Source organism: Ceratotherium simum, chromosome 14 (genome assembly GCF_057802395.1).
Source record: "Ceratotherium simum simum isolate JZ-2026a chromosome 14, ASM5780239v1, whole genome shotgun sequence".
Classification (NCBI taxonomy): domain Eukaryota; kingdom Metazoa; phylum Chordata; class Mammalia; order Perissodactyla; family Rhinocerotidae; genus Ceratotherium; species Ceratotherium simum.
The window spans coordinates 9549026-9571024 of NC_141913.1; positions in this window are offsets into that span (position 1 = coordinate 9549026).

The window sequence follows — 21999 nt, forward strand, 5'->3', positions numbered from 1 at the left end:
ATTGGAAATGACTTTGGCAAATGATGATGTTTTAACTGTGGGTTACATTTGAAGTAAAATTACAAAGACTACCCTGGGAAATTAACTTGTAAAAGTGTTTTCAAGGCAAAAGGTGTTCTGAATCCCATTTTAGAACTTGGAATTACTGAGAAAGTTACACGCACACACACACACACACACACACACACATCTCCCATGTGCTGCAACAGAGCATGCCCACTCAGGGAATACTTCTTGTTCTGGGGGACTCCAGTGGGAGAGCAAAGCTAGTGGTTCTCATGTATAGGATGTTTCCATGTCAGAGATGTTTAATTTGGAAAAAAGCCTATTTAATTCTTTAAATGGTAAAGGAAAATTTAAGTCAAATTCAGATCTTTCCTACATTTCCTCTTAAATTTTATATTATTGCCATGCCGGCCATGTTGACCTTTCCATTATGAAGGATGCTGGGAACTGCGCCCCTTGGAGAGTTGAGTCCTGCTACTGGTTCAACTTCTTACCAGCTGTGTGACTTTGGACGGGTACCCTCACTTCCAGGGGCATTAATTTACTCAAATTAAAAATGAGGACAGTAACATCTGATACGTCTTCCTCATGGAGTTGTGGTGAGCACCCAATGAGATAATAATACTACCTTCTTTTTGTGTAATACTTCAGCTTGTTTAATGTGTTTGCACGTTTTACTCTCTTGCCAACTCTGGAGGAAAACTCAGTTTTTAGACTTCAACATCCTTCATGAGGTCAAAACAGAAGGATATATGTAAGAGTCCCAAGGCAGTTGGCAATTCACACAGTCAACCACCACGCTTCTGCCTGCTCCCACCCCTTGTTGCCTTAATATCAGCTGGTACCAGGAAAAACACTATTTTTTGTTTCTCTTCACTCCTAGTGAAAGCTCATAAAGGAGCCCACAGTTTTGATTGTGGAGAGAGTTAAGCAGGATATTGTCTTCACTCAAACACTTTTACAGATAAGCTTCCCTACATCTCCAGCAACACCGACAGGATATGACCCAATTATGCCCGTTCAGGTATTATATGTGTTTAATGGGTCCCTGTCAAATCAAAGAGCCCTCTCCCTTCCCTCAGTGACAACATGCAGGGCTGCCCTGATGCCCACGATACAGTGATTTCTTGTCTGACTTTCTCTGTGGTCACTCTCAACTCACACCCCAATGGAGATACACCAACCACACAAAGGAGCCGTGACTCAAACAGCGGTCAGTGAGACCAAACTCAACAGTGTAGCCACTTAGTTAATCATAAATCATTTTTCTTTTCTCCTACTCCTTAAGACCAGAGTTTGCCCTTCCCAAAGCAAGTCCACGTCCTCCTTTTGAGTAATGGGTTTGACAACCCCAACTCAAACACAAGCCTGCCCCGGCACAGACTTATCAGGGCTACTTGGAATGGACGAGGGAAGGTACAGAGGGAGAGAACAATGGCGCCCTGACTGGAGAGGCAGGCGTTATCGGCCTGCCCTCGGAACAGGGCCGGCACTTGTTTTCCTTTCTGTTGAGCATGTGAGCTGGTTCCAGTGTACAGTACCAGGCGGTGTAAAAGGCCGCTGCTGGGCCCCTCTGTTTGTGAGGGCTGTTGACACAAGGTGGAGTCCAGCTGATGCAGGCTGATTCCTGCCCTATTTTTCTGATAGCCATAAATGAGAGGAACACTCCACGTGGGACCCTTTGCCTAGAGTTTGCGTGTTCCACCTTTTTGGGGATGGAGGCTTTGTGCATCCTGGGAAGAGCTGTGCTTTCCCCTCCAGTGGAGTGACGTGCAAGGTCACCGGAGAGAGGACATTATGAAGAAAAGGTATTTTAGTAAAATATCACATACAACTGGTACCAAAGGGAAAAGAAAGTAAGAACTTGAGAATTGCTACAGAACTTGAGGCCTGTGGCTCTTCAGCCAAACTCTCATCTCGTCATGAGACCTACAAGACAGACCAAGGAAGGGCCTAACATCCACCCTAAACTTCACCTTTATGGCCAGAATACGCCTTGACGTATCCCCCATGTCCTGTAGCAATTCACATGACCCATGGATTTGTGAGGGATCCCACTGGAAGCTACTTGGATTTTTCTGCCTATCGTCCCTCTGGTAGAAATAAATATTCCAATTCAATTAAGGATTCCTTACAGCCTGCCTCACCTGATTCAGGGTGCTTTGGCATATATTTCAGCAACTAACCTTATTCCTAGCCTAAACTTCTTTTTCCTACCTCAATATCGCATTCTCCCGTAGTTCAGTTGTGTATTTGTAAGCTACTTGAAATTCTTATTGGAATGGGGTAAACCATAAGTCAAAATAAAATATTTTTAGAAAGGAGCTTTCTGTGCCCTTCCAGGATGGGATTTCAGACAATTCTAGGGGAAGTTTCTTCAAATTGCTTGAAGACTTTATGATGGAGGAGTTTGGAAGTGGAACCAGGTTTTAGGGACTTTGGGAAGTTGGGAGGAGTGTAATTTTCCTCTAGGTACAAATACAAGTCATGAATCCAGGTCTTTTCTGAGCTAGCTTGGACTTTGGTCTCAGGCTAAAATCCCAGCTTATGCGCTTACTACCTTGTAAAGTGGGACAAGTGACTGAACCTCTCTGAGCCTCAGTTGTGCCCCCGTGAATATATAGAGAGAACATCCACAGAGAACCACAGGCATTAGCAAGTTCACGCAGTGACTGCACCTGGCCCAGTACACAGCGGATCAACAGATGCTTATCTCCTCTCTCTTCTGTCTTTAAGCTACTCTTCTTCATCCTGCAGCAATGCATTTTCTTTAAATTATATCAGAGAAACAGGCCAGAAAACAAGCAGCATGTATGTTGCTACCAAATGGAAAGAACACTTTGTTCATTGTTTTTTTTAGCATGAGAGCTAAAGTAGAGGTTAAGAGAACAACTTACGGAGGCAGTTGGTCTGGATTCAAAGTCCAGCTCAATTTGCAACTTCTGGGCTTTAGGCCAATTACTAATCTTTCCAGGCCTCAGTTTCTTCATCTATGATCTGGGGTCAGTACTATAAACATCGCATGTTTGAAGAATCAAACGAGATAATCCAAGTCAAGTGCCTTACTTAGTGCGTGGCATATAATAAGCACCCAATTCAGGTCAGCTATGGCTGGTATTTATTACATTATAATTATTGTTGTGGTTATTGTTGATTTTATTGTTACTGTAATCATCACCATTATCCAGATTGGTATCAACAAGAAATTTATTCAACTCCTTGAATCTCAAATTTACTGTCTTAATATTTATTAATAGTAGTAGTAATATTGATGATTTTCCCGCTCTACCTCCTGTGGGTCATTAGCTGTGATAAAAGTATGTGTTATTATTTAATTAGGATCGGGCCTGTGCTAGGTACTTTCCGTGCATTTCCTCATTGAATCCTCATAACAAACTATGAACTCGGGCACTTTTATTTCCCCATTTCACAGCTGAGAGAAAAGATTTAGTGAGAGGAGATTATTTCACCTAGATCACACTGTAAGTGGCAGACATGAGAAGTCCTAACACTAGCGGGGCTTCAGGGCCCAACAGGATTAGATCAACGTTAATTCCTAAAATTCCCTCCCAGCTCCAACACCTATTATTCTAAACTGATCATAATTCTGCTTTATTACCATCTGCTGAATAAGTGAATGTATTATATTGGAGAGAGTCTAATGTACAAAGCTATTGTGACCTTTTTTTTTAGGAAGATTAGCCCTGAGCTAACATCCAATGCCAAGCCTCCTCTTTTTTCTGAGGAAGACCGGCCCTGGGCTAACATCTGTGCCCATCTTCCTTTACATTATATGGGCCACCGCCACAGCACGGCTTGACAAGCGGTGCAACGATGCGCGCCCGGGATTCGAACCAGCGAACCCCAGGCTGCCGCAATGGAGCGCACACACTTAACTGCTACACCACCAGGGTGGCCCCAAGCTATTGTCATTTTTATAAAAGTTTTTGCTCTAGCAAATTCTATGTAAATAGGCTCAATTCTGTCTGTCTCTCTCCTCCCTTTGCTCTGAAGCACTTAAAGAACTTTTCCTCCATCGCAGGCACCCCGCCCTTTCTCACAACCTTCCCGCCTTTCCAACTTCTCCCTTCTGCCAACCGTCCACAACCTCCCCTCCTCCCTCTGCCATACCCACTCCCAGACCCGCCTCGCATTCCATCTGCCACCAAGTCCTACTGGCTATTTCTCTGAACATTATCAAAACCTAATTCCAACAAACAACACCACTCTGAGTCCAAAGTCACTTCAAAAATGCTGAAAAGAACTCCACAAATGCAAGGTGCTGCTCTTATCCTCTCCACATAGATCCATACACTGATTATTCCTTCCTTGAGGACAAGGATTCTTAAACGTTAACATGCATTCAAATTATCTGGGAATCTCATTAAGTGCAGATTCTGTCAAATGCAGGTTCTGATTGCTGGCTCTGGGGTGGGGCCTGAGACTCTGCATTTCTACAGCTCCCAGGGGAGTGCTGCTGGTCCCTGCTGGTCTCTGACCACACACCTTATCTCAATTATATCTCTCAACATCCCTTAAAGGAAGGCATATTGCTCCCATCCTAGAGATGAGAAATGGGCTAAGAGAAGTTAAGAGACAGACCCAAGGTCCCAGAGCAAGTGAATAACAGAGGAGGGACCTGAAAATAGCCAGATCTTTCTGACTCCATACAGCAAAAAAGAAAAAGAAAAGAAAAAAATATATATACACATATAGGTGTGTATGTGTGTGTGTATATGTATATATACACAATGATATTGAAAATATTTAATTGTCCATCTTATTTCAATAACATGAACACTCATAAAAAACAAGAGAAAAACTTGCATATTGTCAGCACTTAAGAAACATTAAATCTGTACGTGTGAGTAGGAATGTATGGGGACCTGTCACAGGGGAGACCTGTTCCTTTCATTATGAGCAGGCCCCGTGGAGGTCTTTCCAGAAATTTTTCCTTGGAACTCCACACTTTACTTATGTTACTGATTAAACTTATTGACTCTAACACCTTTTTTCCTCCAGCAACCCAATCCCACAGAGAACCTCACAAAAACAGGCATTTCATAATTAATTTGAATTATGAAAGTAAGAGTGTGAATAATAGGGATCATTAACAGTGAGTCACTGCCAGCTCACAAAGTAGGAACAGGATGTTGTTAAGTCAGCAAAAAAGGGGATGTAGCCTTTGCTTCTCCAAAGGGGAAAACCTCTGCAGCAGCCATAAGCTAGTTCGATGCTGGACGCCTTTGAGGGGCCCTATGATAGAGTTGGAATATGTGTGTAGGGCGAGAGGGAGGAACAGGAAGATACAAATTAAACAGAAAACGCAGAGGATAAAGCAGCAAACACGCAAAAGATTACCAGTGAGCAGCACTCCTGTGAGTGGAGGCTAGATGCCATAATAGCCCAGAGCAGCAGCTCGTGGGAGCCGAAGTGGACAGAAGGTATGGGGAGCAGGCAGGACTTTAGCTGGGACTTGAAGAAATAATGGGATTTGGAAGGAATGGGATTCCAGACAAAGGCCCAGGGAACAGGGGAGTAAATCCAGAGTATTCTCAGGAAGGGGAGGAGAGGGAGGAGAGATCCCTGCCCAGGAGACAGAACAGAGAAATCGGGGTGGGTAGGCAACCCACCAGGTGGAAGGCTGAACCCTTGGGGTCTTTGCCAGCCAGGCCAAAGAATGTGGTCATCACAAAGTAGGAGTGTGACTTAGGAGAGGCAGCAGGCAGGGTGATAAGTAGTAAACAGGACATCTGCAGTCAGGAAAAGCAGCTTTGGACCCTGGCTTCACCATTTAATAGGTAAGAAATGGGAAGAATCACAACTGTTTGAGCCTTAGATACTTTCATCTGTAACTTGGGCATAATAATTGTTTCTCATAGTATTTTTTCTGCATCCCTAGTGTAAAATAATAATAAGTAAAAGAACTAGGTGAAGGGGATGCTAATGGTGCAGAGGAGGGATGGAGTGATGGGCAGCTGGGCATCTGCCGGGCTCTGACACACAGGTCTTTTTCAATTTGGTGACTCACGTCCTGGTCCCAGAGCTGGTCAAGGGGGCACTCAGTCAGCTGCCCCATGTCCAGTATACCCCCAAGGCGGGGGGTGGGGGGGAGCAGGTGAAACAGTCTAGGGCTTTTGTCAGAGGTGGTAAGCTCTCCAGTGACAAGCTTGTCCCAGGGCCTTCCTGGGGAAGGGGAAGGAACCAAGTCCAAACAGGCCTGAAGAGACACCAGGGCCTCCCCCACACCTGCTACCGCTCCCTGCCTAGGGCCTTCCAGGGGGGCCAGAGAGGAACAAGGACAGGCAGAGTGACAGGCCACTATAGGCAGGACACTTCTCTTCTCTGTGAGACATGAGCCAGGGGTCCAAGTGAAGGATATTCAGTTTGCCTTTCTGCTAACAGATTGGATGAACAAATAGCACAAGGCCTCTCAGAACACTGGGCCTAAGAAAGGGCCAGGCCAGAAGGACATGAGCCAGGGTGCCTGCTCCTAAACACAAGGAATAAAGGCTGCCTGGGGGAAAGGTCTGTGGCTGGGCGGGGAGTGACCCGCAGTGGCTTAGGCCCGCTCCTTCTGGGTGGATTTCAAAGGTTGCTCCTGGCCTCCAGGCTCAGAGGACGGTATGCCTTCAATGTTCATTATCCAGTAAGAAGTCAGATTCTATTTAGAAAACAAACATTTCCTGCATATCCATCCAAGTGGAACACGTTTGCATAATTACACTACTTATCATCACAACAACCCTCTCCTTTAGTTTTTTTAAATCCCCATTTTACAAATGAAGACATTAAGGCTCAGAGAATTTGTTCCAAGTCCCAGGATCCAATCCCCAGTCTCCCTCCTGCCCAGCCCACCATTTTTCCCAAGATGCCACAATAAAAGCTTTTTTGCTTCCATTTTTTCACAGCCACAGGCAACGCTCAGGAACTTGTTCTAACATGTTCCCTCCTTCTGTGTTTGCCCATCAGGACACACCTACCATTATGTCTTTAGACTGTCCCCTGTGATATTCCCAAAGAGCCATATTACCACCATGGGCACTACTACCAATAAAAATGGCTGTCATTTATTGAGCATCTACTGTGTGCTCAGTACACGAGTGTATGTATACGATCTTACTTAATTCTTTGTACCTATTCTATTTTAGGATACTGAAACACAGAAAGATAAGCCCACTAGCCCAAGATTGCACAGGTAGTAATTGGTGAAAGTGGGATTTGAACACAAGAACTTTGAATCCAGAGCATGCAGTTTTAAGTACTGGACCTGATGCACACACATACACACCCCTACCTGTTCTCCCTATTTCCTGTCTTGATCAATTTGGAAATGCTCATAAACGACAGGAGAATGACATTTTGGAAATGATCAAAACAGGGAATAAATATGTGACAAATAAACTTATCCCAGGGCCTTTCTGTGGGAAATGACATCACCCTCTACCCAGTTGGTCCAGCCAGATATCTGAATCATCTTGATTCAGTATATTATCAGATAATTGTGAAACTAACCCGTGATTATTCTATGCAACAGAATTTGAATCCATTAAATGGTGACTGGTCATCAGTCTCTACTCCGTCTTTAGCCATGAAACACTTTATACACATCATGCTAAATCTAATTCTCTGCCAACAAGCCCTGTCCCTCCTCCAAACAAGTGAGCTATCCAGCCTAAAATAAATAGAAACTTTTATGACTAGCCACATTGTTTTCACTTCTAAACAAACCTAGAGGAAGAACACCCATTACCAACATATTTGTCAATTGTAAATTGCCATCATTAAAACCAACAAAGTTTAAACCTTTCAAGTGTTTGGAGTTTAGAGTTTGGGGAGTTGGGATGGGGGGTTGAAGGAGGAGGTGGCATCCTTAAAAGGAGTATGGAAGAAACCTCCATCTGATCTAAGAAAAAATTCCTAACCTTTAATTATCCATGTATACCTTAGTGAGAAAAGCAGAACCCGAAAAAATATTATTCTAGAATTTATCAGCATGGCGTTTTCACCAGGAGAAAAGAAATGGAAACTCTGGCTCACCCATTATGGCTCAGCTCCCCAGCTTGGCCAGTGGGAAGTGCATTCCCGTGTCCATGTGGTCTCTGTGGCATGGATCGTGGCTAGCAGTGTCCACCCAACAGCAGCTCTCAGCGTCGCAGCCCCTTATGTTCCCAAGGCTCACCTCCACATCCTCTACAAACTGCACAGATTGATAAAAAGACACGTCTTACTCTCCGGTGCCCTAACGCCAGCCTTGCCATGTTTACTTTCATCCATATTGTAAATATTCCCTTTACTTAGCTGAGACCTTTCATTTTAAAGTGTTTGGAGCCAGGCAGCCTTCCAGTGTCAAAGACCTGGAGTGCTAGAAGAAGCTACAGCTTCCACTGAAACAAGCGTGGTCATGGTCTGATTTTGAAAAGCTCTTTGGCTCATAACTTAAGAAGTTCTCAGAGCCTAGAGAATGGAGTTGCCAAATGGAATTGAAACAGTGACTGTTCTGTGCTGTCTGTGACACCACTGTTTGCTCTGCGGTTCACTGTGTCCATGAAATGATACCTGCCACCTAGAGCAAGAAAGCAGCTGACCTTAAGCTCTGCACAAAACCGAGCTGCTCAGGAAGTATATCAAGCCCTTTTCTCTGAAAGCAATGTTTTAAAGTATTCATCAAAATACTGTTATGAATTTTTTAAACTTTGCAAAGCTCTGTTCACGTTACAGAGATGTTCGTGTTCACAGTGAAAGGGCATTGCATCCTGTAAGGTGTTGCTCCACTAAATCTGTTACAAAATACTTGACTATACCTTTAACTAAGTATAAGAGGCAATCTCAAAAACCAACAGCCATCTTAACACAAAGATGACAAGTACTCCATCCACAAATAATCAGATCAGTAGGTTTTACAGATATTAACATTTCTACCCCTTCCTCAATGCTTGTTTATTTAGCTGAAGGCCTATATGTGTGATGTCATATTAGCATATCAAAAGAGGGTTGTTTGTTTTTTAACTTGCACAGTGATGAATTCTATATTTTCATTCTTTTGGTGGGGGAGGGTAGTTTGAGTATGGTGTGCTGGCAAAAGGAAGGGTTTTGAAAACAAGCCTCTTAATTCAAATTCGGATTTGACCATTTCACTCTCCGTGGTCTGGGCAAGTTAATTTCACCCCTCTGAGCCACAGTTTATTTTTCTACAAATCGATGTCACTGGTTTGTAGTGGTGATAAAATAACGTGACAAATGTTGGGGCCTGCCATGCGATAGGAGCCCCATACCTTCTCTAATCCTTTCTCGTGGAAAGCATCCCTAATCAGCGATCACCCTTGGTTTTGGAGTCCCCCCATCACCCGCACACCTCTGACCTGAGATTCTGGTTCACGTGAGGCCTGATCACTCAGGGCGGTGCTGGCCAGGCCCAGCATTGCAGAGATTCCTTCTATTATTCCCAAATTCTTCTCATTTTTCAACACTCTCTGTCCCTTTCCCCAGGTCAAAGGAAAGGGTATGATTTCCTCAATAAAAAACAGACTTATTTTTTCCATCGGTCTGCTGGATACGCCCTAATTGCCCCTCTGTGTCCTGAGGAATGATGTAAGCACTCCTCAGGAATTCCTCACCCGGCTTTCTTACCTTTCCTTGTTGAAACCTGGGTTGGTCGTTACAACTATTTTTGTGGGATTTTAAAAAATAAGATCTGAAAACAAACAAACAAATAGCTATGTGTTTGTGCTGTCCTTGGATTGTTATGGTTAAAAAGAGACGATTGGTTTTAAGTTACACATTCCTTGTATCCTATCCACCCCTCAAGTGCTAGCTGTGATATTTTGTAGGCTACAGGGTCCGACCTATTGACCCAGGTCCTAATGTGCCCACGGTCCAGCAGGAACAGCCACCTTTCCCACTGGCTTTGCAATCAGGGGCTGACAACTGCCCCGCCAGCCACCCATCAAAGTCCCTGCTGGTGACTCTCTCCCCCAGCAAGCTGCCTCCCTTCCCCCGCTTTCCCAAACATCTTGGGCATCTCAAACAATCCCAATTACACTCAGGTTGTTTAAACAAACAGCAGCACAATTCTCCAGCCCAGAGCCCCAGCTGAGGGATTCCCTTGGGCCCACTCTCACCACCTCCACCCTCTACCCCAAGCCACTTTCAGGCAAGAGCAGCCCGAGCAGAGACAATGCTCTGCTTTAACAGTGGGCAGTTTTACTCATCTAAATGTTTGCAGACACTTGGTAAAGTGTCCCAGGCCAAGTTTCTAAGAGACAATACCTCCACGCTGCGTTTGTTTAAGCAGGCAATCCCAGATAAGAGGGGGATTGCCTCCCTTCTTCAAAAGCCAAGAATGCAAGACAGGCTAAAGGCAATGCTGTGGGAGCTCGGGGCAAATTCCACTGGGAGAGGGAATACCTGAGTCCCTCTCTCCACTCGCACTCTCCCTTCAAAGAATAGACATTACGGAGAATGTGAATTCGGAGAGTTGGTGGGATTTTTAAAGTATTTTCCAAATAAGAGAACGGGGCTAGGGAAGGGTGCAATTTTCAATTCTGCAGCTGGGCTGGACCTAGGAGATCCACTGGTCCCTGTGGAAGGACTGAGTATAACTTCCCCATTGGCAGCCCATGTGAAATCCCAGTCAATGCCCAATACCTTACATTTCCCACTGGCATGTTGAAAAGAAAGAGAACCTATCATTCCGACTTCCAAGTGTCCCCAGGTCATTTCTGCAAGGGCTGCCACCAAACCTGTAAGGATCAACTGACAGTTTCATGGGTACCATTTACAATTCATTTACTCACCCAACAAATATTTATAGATTATCTACTTAGACCAAATCCGTAATAGTACAAGGGTCAAGAACAAAGGTGAAGTCTAGACTCTCACATATGATAGAAAGTGATAAGTATCTTAAGAGGAGCAAACAAAGAAGCTGGAAGTTCAGAGAAGAGGTGACTTCTGGCTGAGTGGAGGTGAGCTGATGGGAGAAAGCTCCTCAGTGGAGGAGCTGTTTGAGTCGATGCTTAAACGCCTGTGGTCAGCGGAGCCAGCTCCACCCTCCGCCTGTGGACAGGCTCTTCCCCACATATTTCTAGTGTTTGCTACTTCTCCTTGATCGCTCATCCATTAAAACAGAAGTTCTTATATTTTCTGAATCACAGACTTAGAGAATCTCTTGGCCTTCTCTGTCTTCAGAAAAAATGTACATATACTAAAATATGGCACATAGTTTCAGAAGATACCCAGACTTATCCAGGAACCTCAGGTCGAGAATCCATAGAATTGAATGTTGGTGTTGGCAGACCCATTTCTGATAGGAGAATTGAGAGAAAAACAAAATATTCATCTATCTATCCTTTACATTTTTATCCATATTTTTTGAGTTAAATAAGTATATGTTGTCTCTGAAACCCTCAAGGATAAAAGGGCTTCTTCACTTTCCATGTCATGGGAAAAGCCCATTGATCTGAAGAGTAACACCTTGGGAGAAACCAGAGAGCCACCCGGATATAAGGCTGTCGCAGTTCACCTACAAAAGCCCTTCTGACCTTTTGTACCTTCTTTGGGTTGCAAATTCTGAAGCAGGTTTTTCAAAAGCCCAAAAACTGACACTCTGAAAGTGTCTTTCACAACAGAATCCAAATCAGACTTTGGCATTTCTCTTCTACAGCATCTGAGAGCCGCGTAATCAGGTGGAGAGATTCTGACTTGACGGCATTCCAGCAAGATGGGACAGTGTGTGGTTCCGAGCCTTGTTCAGGGCTGCACACCATACATGTTGTGTGACTGAAAAAAAATCAATGACTGAGGGAGCAGCTGATGGGTTTTACGATAGAACAAATGGCACAGCTACACACGGGATTTCAGTAAGAACAAAAGTTTAGGTCACTTTATACTACAGTTCATTCCAGAACACTATGTGTAAATAAAACAGATGCTTTCAAGATTAGTTCGATTGGCTACTTAAAATATATACCAGGCAGGGGCCGGCCTGGTGGCGCAGCGCTTAAAATTTTCGCACCCAACTTCGGCGGCCTAGGGTTTGCAGGTTCGGATCCCAGGGTGGGCACCAATGCACTTGCGAGCCACGCTGCGGCGGCAGCCCATATAAGGTAGAGGAAGATGGGCACGGATGTTAGCCCAGGGCCAGTCTTCCTCAGTAAAAAAGGGAGGATTGGCGTTAGATGTTAGCTCAGGGCTGGTCTTCCTCACACACACACACACACAAATATATATATATATACATACATACATACACACACACACCAGGCAAGCTCAAAATTTAAAGATATTAGACTATAAATCCTGATAACACTGAAAAATATTTTTAACTAAACTTTTAAGATAATTGTAAATTCACATGAAATTGTAAGAAAGAATACAAAGAGACCATGTGTACCCACTACCCAGTTTCCCAGAATGGTAACATCTTGCAAAACTATAGCACAATATCACAACCAGAATATTGACATCATTACAGTGAAGATACAGAACGGATCCATCACCACAAGGATCACTCCTGTTGTTCTTTTAGAGTCAAGCCCATTTCCCTTCCACCCCACCACCTCCTTAACACCTGGCAATTACTAATCCATTCGTCATTTCTATAATTTTGTCATTTCAAGAATGTTATCCAAATGGAATCATATAGTATATAACCTTTTGATATTGGCTTTTTCGTCCCACTCAGCATAATTCCCTTGAGATCCATCCAAGCTGTTGCATGTATCAGTCGTCTGTTTCTTTTTATTATTGAGTAGTATTTCACAGTATGAATGTACCACAGTTTGTTTAACCATTCACCTGTTGCAGGACACCTGGGCTGTCTCCAGTTTGGGGCTATTAGGACTATAGCTGCTATAAATATCCATGTACAGGTTTTATGTGAACACAAGTTTTAATTTCTGGGGGATAAATGCCCAGGAATGTAATTGCTGGGTCACATCATGTTTAGTTCTTTAAGAAACTGACAAACTGTTTCTTCAGAGTGCCCGTACCTTGTCACATTCCCACCAGGAGGATATGCTGGTCTTCTGCACATCTTCACCAGCAGAAATAGTGTTGTCACTACTTTGTATTTAGCCATTCTGATAGGTGTGTAGTGATAGCTCATTGTGGTTTTAATTTGCATTTCCCTAATGGCCAATGATATTGAACATCTTTTCATGTGCTTATTCAACATCTATATGTCTCAACAGCAAAACGTCTCTTCTTGTCTTTTGCTCATTTTCTAATTGGATTGTTTGGTATTTTTATTGTTGAGGTTTGAGGGTTCTTTATATACTCTAGATACTAGTCATTTGTCAAGTATGTGGTTTGCAAATATTTTGTCCTGGTCTCTAACTTGTTTTTTCATCTCTTTCACCTGGTCTTTCATAGAGTAAAAGTTTTTAATTTTTTTTGTGTGTGTGTGTGAGGAAGATTAGCCCTGAGCTAACATCCGATGCCAATCCTCCTCTTTTTTTGCCGAGGAAGATTGGCCCTGGGCTAACAACTGTGCCCATCTTCCTCTACTTTATATGGGACGCTGCCACAGCATGGCTTGACAAGCGGTGTGACAGTGCACACTCGCAATCTGAACCTTCGAACCCTGGGCTGCCTAAGCGGAGCGCGGGCACTTAACCTCTACGCCACCAGGCCAGCCCCAAAGTTTTTAATTTTAATGAAGCACATCTTACCATTTTTTTTTAGATCATGCTTTTGATGTCAAGTCTAAGAACTCTTTGCCTAGCCCTAGGTCTCGAAGATTGTCTCCTGTGTTTTTTCCTAAAATTTTTATTTTTAAAGTCTGTCACTTTTGACTTAGTTTTTGTATAAGGTGTGAGACTTAAGATGAGGTTCTTTTTTTTTTTTTGCCTGTGGATGTCCAATTGCTCCAGCATGATTTATTGAAAAGGCTATCTTTCCTCTGTTGAATTGCTTTTGCACTTTTTTTTTAAAAGATTTTATTTATTCAGCTTTTTCCCCCCAAAGCCCCAGTAGATAGTTGTATGTCATAGGTTCACATCCTCCTAGTTGCTGTACGCGGGACTCGGCCTCGCGTTGGACGGAGAAGTGGTGCCTCTGGGCGCTCCCGGGATCCGAACCCGGGCCGCCAGCATCAGAGCGCGCACACTTAACCACTAAGCCACAGAGCCGGCCCTGCTTTTGCACTTTTGTCAAAAATTTGTTGTGTGTATTTGTATGAGTCTATTTCTGGGTTCTCTATTCTGTTCCATTGATCTATGTACCTATCTCTCCTCCAATGCCACACAATCTTGATTACTATAGCTAGATAAGTCTTGAAATCAGGTAAACTGGTTCTTCCCTCTTTATTCTTCCTTTTTCAAAATTATTTTAGCTATTCTAGTTCCTTTTTCTTTCTATATAAATTTTAGAATAATTAAATCTTGCTGGAATTTTGATAGAAATTGCATTAAACCTGTATTTCAATTTGGAGAGAATTGACATCTTTACTATGTTGAGTCTTCCAATCCATGAGCATTGTTGCTCATGTTGTATATCTCTCTATTTATTTAGATCTTGTCTTATTTCTTTCATCAGCATTTTGTAGCTATCAACATACAAGTCTTGTATGTGTTTTGTCAGATTTGCACCTAAGTATTTCTTTTTTTTGAATGAATATAAATAGCATTGTATTTTTTTTGTTTTCATTGCTAATATATGGAAATACAATTGATTTGTGTAGGTTTGTCTTGTATCCTGTAACATTGCTGAATTCACTTATCAGTTCTAGGAAGTTTTTTTAGATTCTTTGGGATTTTCTCTGTAAACAATCACATTATCTGCTAGTAGGGACAATTTTATTTTTGTCTTTTTAATCTATGTGCATTTTATTTCCTTCTCTTGCCTATTGCACTGGATAGAACTCCCAACATTATGTTGAATGAAAGTGGTCACAGTAGACATCCTTACTTTGTTCTCAATCTTACGGGGAAAACATTCAGTCTTTCGTTGTCAAGTCTAGTGTAAGCCGTAAGTATTGTATAAATGTTCTTTATCAAGTTGAGGAAGTTCTCCTCTATTTCTATTTTTCTGAAAGGTTTTACCAAGAATGGGTATAGAATTTTGTCAAATGTGTCTTGATATAATCATGTTATTTTTCTTCTTTAGCTTATTAATGTAGCAGATTACATTAATTTATTTTTCAAATATTGAACCAGTCTTGCATCCCTAAAATAGATACACTTGTTCATGGTGTATAATTATTTTCATATATTGCTGAATTCTATTTGCTAACATTTTATTAATTTTTGAATTTGTATTTATGAGGAATATTGGTCTGTAGTTGCCTTTTTTGTACTATCTTTGTTTGTTTTTCGCATCAGGATGATACTAGCTGCAGAAAATGAGTTGGTAAAGGTCCTCTCTTCTATTTTCTGGAAAAAATTGTTTAGAATTGGTGATAATTCTTGTTTAAACATTTGATAGAATTCTCCAGTGAAACCATCTGGGCCTAAAGATTTCTTTTTTGTAGGAGGATTAATTATGAATTCAATTCCCTTAATAATTATAGGGCTATTTAAATGATCTATTCTATGATGAGTTGTGGTAGTTTGTGTGTTTCCAAAAATTAGTCATTTCATCTAAGTTGTACAGATGTAAATTTATGGATGTAGGATTGTTTGTATTACTCCCTTGTTGTCCTTTTGATATCTTTAGAGTGTAGCGATAGCCCCTATTTCACTCCTGATATTGAAATACCATGTCTTCTGTCTTCTTTTCTTTGTCTCTTATGCTAGAGGTTGGTCAATTTTATTGATCTTTGTAAAGAACCAGCTCTTTGTTTCATTGATTTTCTCTATTGTTTTTCTGTTTTCAATATCATTGTTTTCTGCTCTTATCTTTATTATTTCCTTCTTTCTGCTTGTTATGGGTTTATTTTCTCTTCTTTTTCTAGTTTCTTGAGGTGGAAACTTAGATTATTGATTTGAGACTTTCCCTCTTTTCTTTCTTCTTCTTCTTTTTTTTTTTTTTTTGTGAGGAAGATCAGCCCTGAGCTAACATCCATGCTAATCCTCCTCTTTTTGCTGAGGAAGACCGGCTCTGAGCTAACATGTATTGCCAATCCTCCTCCTTTTTTTTTCCTCAAAGCCCCAGTAGATAGTTGTATGTCATAGTTGCACATTCTTCTAGTTGCTGTATGTGGGACGCGGCCTCAGCATGTCCAGAGAAGCGGTGTGTCGGTGCATGCCAGGGATCCAAACCCCGGGCCGCCAGTAGCAGAGCGCGCGCACTTAACCGCTAAGCCACGGGGCCGGCCCTCTTCTTCTTGTTTTTTAATCCTGTGAATTTTGCCTTATGTCTTTTTTTTTTTTTCTTTTTGAGGAAGTTTGGCCCTGTGCTAATATCTATTGCCAATCTTCATCTTTTTCCTTTTTTCTCCCCAAAGCCCTAGTGCATAGTTGTGTATCATAGTTGTAGAGTTGTAGCTCTTCTATGTGGGACGCCACCTCAGCATGGCTTGATGAGCGATGAGTAGGTATGAGTCCAGGATCTGAACTGGTGAACCCAGGGCCGCCAAAGCAGAATACACAAACTTAACCACTACGTCACCGGGCCAGTCCCACTTTTCCTTTTTTTTACCATGCAAGCACTCAATGCTATAAATTTCCCTCTAAGCACTGCTTCAGCTGTATCCCACAAATCTTATTATGTTGTATTTTCATTTTCATTCAGCTCGATGTATTTTTTAATTTTCCTTGAGACTTCCAAAAAAAGACTCCTCTTTGTGTTTAGTTTCCAAATGTTTGGAGAGTCTCTTGTTACTTTTCTGGTCTTGATTCCTAGTTTGATTCCAATGTGGTCATAGATACTTGGTAGGATTTCAATTCTTTTAATCGTATCTTTATATTTATCTGTACATGTATCTTTAAATGCATCTTTAATGTATTATATATTTTGTAAATTGAGTTTACTTAAAAGTGGCCTACCAATATCCTCAAGAGCTTATTTGTGAGTACTTACAGCTTCCTGTTTATCTGAAGACTCTAGCCCCTCTAGACTTTTTATTAGATAAGGCTATTTTCCAGAGGAAGCAACTGAATCTTGGATTAAAAAGTCTTTTAAATCTGCAATCTTGAAACCAAAAAATGCCATCTGCTCTAAATGTCCATCGTTTGATGTCACATCTTCTTGCACCAGACTGTCCTCCAAATGAGAGAGAATTGGAAGGTGGCTAAACAGAGGGATCCATGGGAAGGTGAGGGTCTTCACTTTGCTAAATATCAACGAAAGAGGGCCATAACACACTCCCATTTTCACCTCTCTATCAATCTTAAAGAGCCAAGCACAGCAAAAAAGAAAGTTTTGGATCATTTTCCAAAAAAGCCCCTAGTTTGTAAGGAACGTAAAACTGAGGAGATATTTTCCAATAAAATTGGTAAGAGCAAGAAGAGGGCTAGGGACAGGAAAAGTTTCCCATTTCTTCAATTGGCTTTTCTAGTTTTGATTGCCATAATTTCATAACAGCAATCTGTTAAGTCTCTCTGGGCTCTGAAAATACTTTGATTGAGTCTGAAGCCCAAGTGAGCCAGCCTTGCATGCCCTGTAATCTGTATTTCCAAAAGAACTTGTTTGTTAACTGCAATAAAAAACGGCAGCCTGCGCCCATACTCTTTACTGGATTACTCAGAGTGGGATGGGCACTGATTCACTTCCAAAGGCTCTGATGAGCGGGCCAGGGATGTTTTCCCAGTAGAGACCCACCCCTCTGCCCACAGCCCCTCCTGCTTTTCCCCTCCCAGGATAAACACAAAGCAGAGACCAAGCTCCCAGTGGGATGACCTATAAGTGACCCTTGGACTGACCTAACACTCTGGTCACTCTCACCGACAGATTTGTTTATCTTGGAACCTCGGAGCCTCTGCACCCAAAAGCTTCGGCTGTAGACTCTAAGTCCTCCCCAGCGAGCTGTCAGTCACAGTTTAAGTGCGTGCAGGACAGTTGCATGATAGCCTGAGTTTATTTACCAAAACCTGATGTTTATGCTGTCCGGCAACGAGTAGGGGCCACGGGCTGCTGAGTTTAGTAACTGGGGAGCCAACCAAACATCTCCATCAGGCATTAGCCCTCACACTACACAATTATCAGTGGACCCTGATAATGAGTCTCTCTCTCGGAGACTAAAGGTCCCAGGGTGATCCGAATTTGGCATCTCCAAAGGAGGGGCCTGTGGTGAGGCCATTCCCCTAGAGGTTATTTTAAAGGAACGTAAGAGACACAACCACATCTGAGGTGAGGGGGAAGCTTGAGCTTCTAACCCCAGCGTATCACATTGTGGCTTTTCTGACGGGACGAACTTTACTCCTGATAGTGATATCTTGATATTTACCTAAAGAAAAACATAGATGTTGTCCCCAGTTTGGGCACTGGATGGAGTGATGATCAATAAATCCAAAAACAAGCATGGGTGTAAAAATTTTACTAAATTAGTTTTTTTTTTAATAATTTTATTTATTTATTTATTATTTCCCCCAAAGCCCCAGTAGATAGTTGTATGTCATAGCTGCACATCCTTCTAGTTGCTGTATGTGGGACGCGGCCTCAGCATGGCCGGAGAAGCGGTGCGTCGGTGCGCACCCGGGATCCAAACCCGGGCCGCCAGCAGCAGAGCGCGCGCACTTAACCGCTAAGCCACGGGGCCGGCCCTAAATTAGTTTTTTAAATAGATTTTATTTTCCCAGATACAATCACTTAAGGAACCCCTACTGACAGGTAGAAAACTGTACTCCTGTTCACATTTCAGTGGTAATCCCAAAAGGATTAAGCCTATTCAGAGGATGGAATTTGTTCTTACTCAGGCTTATTCCTACAGTTTCTTTAAGGATGCCATTTTCCAATGGCTAAGAAAGGCAAACATGGACTTCTAGATTAATGAGGCCAAACCAAGAAAGATGACAAGGTTGATTAGAGAAATGGGCTTTTTTTCCCTCCTAGCAGAAGATTTCAAATAGATCTGAATCTTCAAGGAATGCTTTTATTTGGTGGACCAGATGAGGAGAGTGCGAACAGTCCCTTCAGAGGGCAGTGCAGAAAGAGGGCTCTCCTCCCCTTTTAGCCCATTAAAGTCTGGCTGGTCAGGGACTGAGAAGGCCCCTCTATTATCAGCCTCGGCTTAAATAAACCTTCTGCCTCTGCACCCAGCCGCCTCCCTCCAAGCTGCAGGTCCCATCCATCACTGTCACCTTTGTAGAGTGGCTGCCATGACAGTTCATGATCATTAACCAGCCCTGGTGTGCTTTGTGTTAAAGTTAAGACACATCAAACGCAGAAACTCCACAGTTCCGTAAAGTCACAGGAGACAAGGGTGCACCAGGGCCAACCTCGGCCAAACTTGACACACGGCTTTGACAAAAGGTGAAAATGAACCCTGGGTAAGAATGCCTCAATATCCCTTCTCACCCCCTCCCCAACTCCACTCTCAGGGGCAGAAACCAGGGAGAACAGGAGCAGCGTGAGAACTGGGCTACAGAGCCCACGAAGAGAATGTGAGCAAAGGTCGCAGCAACACTGCTCCTTAAACCGCGCCCCCCACCCCCCACGCCGCTCCCCCCACCTCCTCTCCCGGGTGGAAAGGCTGCTCCCAGAGAGATGCTCACAGTGAAATATCTCCCTGCTCTCCCTAGCACTCTCGTCTTCTGAACCATTTCACAAACCTTCTTACTCATGGGCTCAAATCCGCGAAAGCCAGGCAGGTTAAACAGTGTCTGTCTCCATTTCACAAAGGTTGACAATACACCAAGTAACAGAGGGCAGGAAAGGCGTTGGTGTGTTTGGGTGATCCTGCTGACATTTCATGACTTCTCTTTAGGCCCGCTGTTTAATTAAGACATTTGCTTTTCTTATCATGACTTTTTTGCAACAAGGCCCAGCTTGGGGAAACGACCTTGAGTGGCAGTTTGAGAAGGAAAGGATAGCTGACTCTGCCAACCAGTATTTAAAGATTAAATAACAAAAAGAGAGAGAAACAAACAAGCGATAGCCGCCCTGCCCTCAAAGTGGAAGAGTATGCCTGCAATTCCTCTATCTCCTTATTCATTCACATGATAGTCAGTCAGTCCCTCCCATGTGCCCAGTATTGAGTTATGCCCCAGGGTTATAAAAAAACAAAAAGTGGGTTATAACTTTTAAGGAGCTTAGCGTCTATAAAGATAGACAAATGAAATGTTTACAATGGAGACAGGCACTGGGGGAGCAAAAAATGGAGGGGGTTCAGGACAGGATGCTGAATCAAGAAGGCCTTCCAGGGGATGTGGCCAATTGGCTGGGTCTTGAGGTCTGAGCAAGAGTTCAACAGAGAAGGAAGAGGTGTACCAGCATGTGCAAAGGCACAACATGTATGACAGCTAGCCCTATTAAGCATAGGCGAAAATCCAGGTGGCATGCCCGGGGTGTTCTAGACCTTGCAGCAGCTGCGGCCACAGGAGGCTGTCAAGTGCTAGTAATGAGGCTGGTCTGAACGGAGACGTGCCGTTAAGAGGAAAATACACAGAGGATTCCACAACCTAGCATGAAGAAAAGAACGTCGAGCATCTCAGTAATCATCTTCACACTGACTACATGTTGAAATGATAATATGTTGGATGCAGTAGGTTAAATAAGATATATGATTAAAATTAATGTTTCCTGTTCCTCTTGTTTTTTCAAGTGGCTACTGAAAAAATTTGAAATTATATATGTGGCTCTCCTTATATTTCCACTGTTGTAGACCAACTCTCTTTCATCTTCCCAACAACCATGTGAGCTGTGCATCTGCATTTTGCAGATGGGAAAATGAAAGCCTGGTGAAGTTAACTGCTGCACCCACAGCTCACAGCCAGTAAGGAGCAGGAAAGAGCAAGCTTTCAAGGGTTCAGAGCATGTGGGCAGTTCCCAGGCTGGAGCGTGTGATGTGGAGCTGGAAGGGTAGGGAAGTGAGCGAGAACGAACGCAGCAAAGTGACTGCATTTGATATATTCGTGTGTGTGTTGTTTAAAAATTCGAACAATATAAAAGAATACAGCGACACATAAGGATCCCTCCACCCCTGCCCATTTGCCACCATTTTCTTGGTTTCCCTGAGAGGTACTCAAGACATAACAAGTGTGTATACAGTACTTGTATTATGTGCATGTAATAAAACATATATATTATACACATAATAAGTATGTGTACAGTACTTGTATTATATATAATAAAAATATATATGTATTATAACACATATATATATATCCTTTTTATATATGTAAAATCTCCCATCTTGTACAAATGGTCTGGCTCCATTTCTAACTATTTTATATATGGAATTAATAAGATTTTGCTGAAAAAAAAGGTTCCTCTGCTTTAAAAACACAACTACTTATTATATAGTCTCTGAAGCCCCTTTGTGCTCAAAAATCCCTTGCCTTTGGAGTACAATTTTGTTGTTTGATTCTGCTCTTTCACCATGTTATTGGTCATCAGTTTGATTGATTTGATGTGAAATTCTCGGCCAAGAACAAGGCCCTTCATTACAGCATTGCTCCTATGGGAAAATATGATTCCCTTTACAATAGGTCACCTTAAGATATAGAGTAGCCGCCTTGAACATCATAACGCTCAGTTGCATAGTCTTATTGTCTTATGTATTTATGAATACAATGGAAATCAAAACAAAATTATTTCTTTTTACTTAAAAAGAAGAATTAGGCTTCCTGCTGTTCAACTGCATGCTGGCTTTTGCTTTACCCTGTGTACTGATAACGTTTCAAATCCCAGCCCAGCCTTTTAATAGTTCAGGGGCCTTACGTACGTTTTTTAACTTCTCTCTATCTTAGTTTCTTCATCTAGAACATAGGGATGATAATATCTACCTCATGGGATGAGGAGGAATAAGTGAAATAATACCTGTAAAGGTGCTCAGTTGAGCTCCCTGAGTAAAATAACACCAAATGAATGTAATTTACTATAATTATTATTACTATTATTACTGTACTTATATTTATTGGCCTCTACTATGTGTATAACATGTAATGTGGG